Source organism: Microtus ochrogaster, chromosome X (genome assembly GCF_000317375.1).
Source record: "Microtus ochrogaster isolate Prairie Vole_2 chromosome X, MicOch1.0, whole genome shotgun sequence".
Taxonomy (NCBI): Eukaryota; Metazoa; Chordata; class Mammalia; order Rodentia; family Cricetidae; genus Microtus; species Microtus ochrogaster.
The window spans coordinates 52112638-52117141 of NC_022026.1; positions in this window are offsets into that span (position 1 = coordinate 52112638).

Genomic DNA, 4504 nt, shown 5'->3' on the forward strand with positions numbered 1-4504 from the left:
AGAGAGAGAGAGAGAGAGAGAGAGAGAGAGAGAGAGAGAGAGAGAAGATCTGGAAGCCCTGTTCTGTGTTCAGAAAATTTAAAAATAAAGATAAAAATCTTTAAAACAAAGACGTTTGCCTGAGAGGCACACTGGCAAGTTTAGGGCATATGAAACCACAAACCTAACAGGAAGAACAAGAGTAATTCTGTGGCTCTCAGAGGATACTGGAGCTTTAGGTTGTAGCCTACAAGGTAAGACTATGGGATGCTCCTGGGGCCACAGACATCTGAGTGGCTAAATTAGAACTTCGAGGCTTCTTGTGTACTTCCACAGAGAAGCAACTGTAGGGAGCTACAAGTGTCCCACCAGAGATCACAAAGTTTGGAAGAGCAGCGCTGTGCCCGTGAAATCTGTGGGAGAGATATATCAGGGAGACCAAGAGACTTAGAGACTCTGCCTCAATACATAAAGTTCAGAGTGACAAAGGAAGATTCCACACACATGTCAACACTCTCTCTCTGAGGTACTCAGCTGAGGACTTTGACGAGTTCCGCTGGAAAGGAAATTGTCCCTTTGTGTAGAAATAGGGAGAGAAAAGCTGACGTAGCACCTATGATTGAAAGCCCATGAGCATCACTAGGTGGTCTTACTAGAATAACATCTGATTAGGTGAAGTCTTAGCCTAAGCCCAACAGCCTGTATCCTTCACCATCTAATGGGTGGATGCTTATGAGGTCAGTCTGAACCACACTTTGACTACTGAATAAATGATGGAAGATTTGATAGGTCACATTGGTCAAAAAAAGAAAGAGAGAAAGTGCTGGCCTGGACCTGCTGCTGAATGTAAATGTTTTAAATATTGATGCATTATTATAAGCATCCTTGAAAGGTAGGTGTTGCTATACTAATTTCTCACATGACTTCCTACTCATGTCTAATGTTCTCATGAATAGTATTTGAATGCAGGCCTAGAAGTGCAACCAGCATGCATGAGGGCCTGGGTTCAGTCCCTACACTAAAACCAGAAAGGCGGCCGGATAAACCACTAGCTTGATGCTCCTATGTGAATGCCCAAGGGGTCTCCCCAGAGTATTGAGTCCTCCCCAACATTTGAAAATCCCCAGACAGTGCTGGTGGGTAGGGTCCCACTAATGAAAGCTGCGCAGTGCGGACATTTTCGAGTCTGATTTGGAAAGGACTGGAAAGCCCGCTCTGTGTTCAGACATTGCACCCTGAGAGTTCTAAACACAGGATAAGGGACTGTATTCTTGACCCAACTAAACATGCAATTTACTGAAGCCTGGCTCGTGCTTTGATGTTCCGGCTTTAGTGGGTATGCTTATTTCTGTAAAGGGTAAAAACTGGAACAAATTTCAATTTGTGCTTCGGTCTTTTGCAGGTTTATTGAAGATACAAAGAGTCATAAAGGAAAAGGTTGGAGGTCATACAATTCTATTCTGGCATACTAGAGCAGCTCTCCCCAGCACTTATTAAAGCACTCTGGCTGCAGTAGCTGGGTAGGGGGTCAGAGGAGACAAGTGTTGAGTGCAGCCGGGAGAACATGGCAAGAAAAGAACGTGTAGGCAGCCTCTTTAGCAGCAAAAGAAAAATAAGTGTGACCCAGCAGCCCACAGTAAGAGGGCATTAGGAGACTGCGGGAAACAGACACACGGAGGGAAGTGTAGCCTTAATATGGTGAGAGCTGGAAAGGCGGCGCACAGCTTACAGTTTAAGGGATGTGCAGGGCCAAGGGAATTTATTACATGTGCATGATAAAATGTTTGACGTTGGGGCTGGGGGAGGGATGGCTCAGCCGGCGGAGCCGCTTTCTGCCAAGCCTAATCTCAGTTTGAACCCCAGGACTCACATGGTGGAAGGAACTCCCACAGCTTGTCCTCTGACTTCCACTTGCATGTTGCGCTGTTTTCCCAGCTGTCACACACACACAGCTGCATACAAGCATACTAAATGGAAACGGCATCGATTTTTAAGTGCTTAGTGTTTAGCAGCCATAGCAAACCTGTTTTACAGCTCACTATAACTATACAGAAAGATGGATGCTTCTATGTCCTGCTGCCCGAAAGCTATCAGACCCTTCCAGTGTTATTTTCCCTCCTACCCTCTGAAAGATCAGGGATGGTGTTCTGGGGTGAATTGTGTTCTTCCTTAAAGATGTTGGAGTCCCACCTTGCCCACAGTGCCTACAGATGCAGCGTTGTTTAGAACTAGTATCGTGGTAGGTGACGAGATGAAATTGTTCGGGTGGACTTTTTACCGATTTGGCTGACGGTCTATTGGAAAAGGGGTGTTTGCGCACTGTGAGGATAAGAGCAGAATGCTCTTTGGCAAGGCGAGGGATGCCTGAAGAAACACATCAAACTGATTTTCCCTCACAGTTTCTAGAAGAAGCAACCTTGCCGTCACTTCGATTTTAGACTTCTAAGCTCCCCAACTATGAGAAAATAATTTTTCCGTTGCTGAAGTGACCCAGTTTATGGTCTATTCTTAGAATATCTCTAAGAAATCAATACTAATGCCCTTTAAGAGTCTTGCTGTGGTCTGAATGAGTGTATCCTAAGGTTTTCTGTGTTGGAGGTGTGGTCTTAAGGGTGGCACAGCTGGGAAGAGCTGTGAACCTCTGAGAAGTAGTGCCTACTTGGAGGCCCTTGTGTGATGGAGGCATGTCCCCAAAAGGGCTTGTGGGACCCTCCTAATGATCCTGTTCTCTGCTTTTTGGCTCATGAATGATTTGCCCTGTAACACCCTCCTGCTGGAATGACTCATTCTCTCCAGAAGCCCAAAGAGATCATGGTGTAGAACCTTCAGGACTATGTGCTCCAATAAACCTTTCTCAGAAGTTAATTGGATATTTTGTTATAATAATATGAAGGGAACTAACACATAGCCGATGGAAGATTTAATTTATCAAAGGTTTACTATTTCATAAGAAGCAAACTTGAAATTCCAGCTGCTTCTAGAAGCAAGTATTGGTTTCCCTCTCAGCCCGCTATGGGGTGGACTGGGGTTAAGCTAGGGTGGGCCTGACGGACTGCTGTTCTAAGCTGTGTAGTGGAGCTAGGTCTCCTCCACGTGTCTCTCATTTCCTGTAGAGCAGTGGCTGCCTGAGACATCTGCTGGCAGGCAGATGTGCAAGAGGTCAAGCACACGGGAGAAGCTAAGCTCCCTCCTTTATGTGTGCCCTGTATGCTAATGTCCCGCTGGCCTATTGTTTGGACAAACCCAAGGTCAAGGGACAGAATTCTCTGCCCATCATGAAGTCAGAGCAAGGAGATGCATGGCAGCGGAGGGAAGAGTTGGGAAGCTGAATTGAACTCAGCCACGTTTTACGTGAGAATTTTATCTGAAATCCAAGGACTACTTAATGTCCTCAATTCAAAACTAATGACGTTGAAGGGAATAAAGAAAAATTATCTTTCAGGGATACTGGTACTCTAACTTGTCTTTGACAAATGGAGGTAAGACAGCATTTTGTATCCCTTCATCTGTTTGTGGGCACCTTGGCTGCTTTCATAGCCTGGCTGTTGTGAGAATTGCCTCAGTAAGTATGAACGAAACATGAATGTGAACGTACAAGTGCCTTTGGGATATGCTGACTTAGAGTCCTTTCGGGATATTGCTCAAAGTGGTAGGTAGAACTGGATTTATATAATACTTTCAGGTTTTTTTTTAACCTTTCATACCAATTTCCATATTGGCTGCATCAGTTTGCATTTCTCTCTGTTTTCAGTTTGTTCCCATTAACAGTGTTCTTCCTCTGTGGATGCACACACAGGGGACTAAGGTGCATCTCGGCAGGGCCAGGAATGAAGCCAATGGTCTGGGCCAAGACCCTTTGCTTAAAACTACTTTTACACCCTAAACCCCAGCAACAGTCTTGGAAGGAGTAGCTGGCATGACAGCAAGTGTATGTGTGAGGTGCTTTTGTTTGGGGGTTTTGTTTGCCGTTCACTGTGATGTTTTTAATTCATGAATATAATGTGATTTCATTCTCTTCATTCTCCCCCATTGCCCCCCCCCTTGACTTCCCCTTCCACTGGTGAGTGTTGGGAGGGGGGACATGGGATTCCTGGCCCTGCCGAGTTGCACCTTAGTCCCCTGTGTGTGCATCCACAGAGGAAGAAAGCTGGCGGAACTTCTGTCAGTTTTCCAGCCCAGTGACCGAACCCGTGCTTCGATTGGTGCTTGGCACGGAACAAGTGCTCAGAGATTATCTTCTGTTATCATTAGCAAGTATCAGATTTTAAAACTTGCTTACACAGAGGCAGGACTTGTACCAGGGCACAGCTACAATGACTGCCTCCTCTATTTTGTCATTTAGCAGAAACCAAGCAGTAGAGCCCACAGAATACTGCTCGCGGTGTCCAAAGACTTCGCAATCACTGCGACTGCCATTCTTCCGACATGCTCAGGATTTTCACTTCCGTTTCTCCCATCCCCGAGTTAACTGGCTGTTAAAAGATAATTAAATGAGAGCAGTAAAGACGTTAGATACTCTTGACTA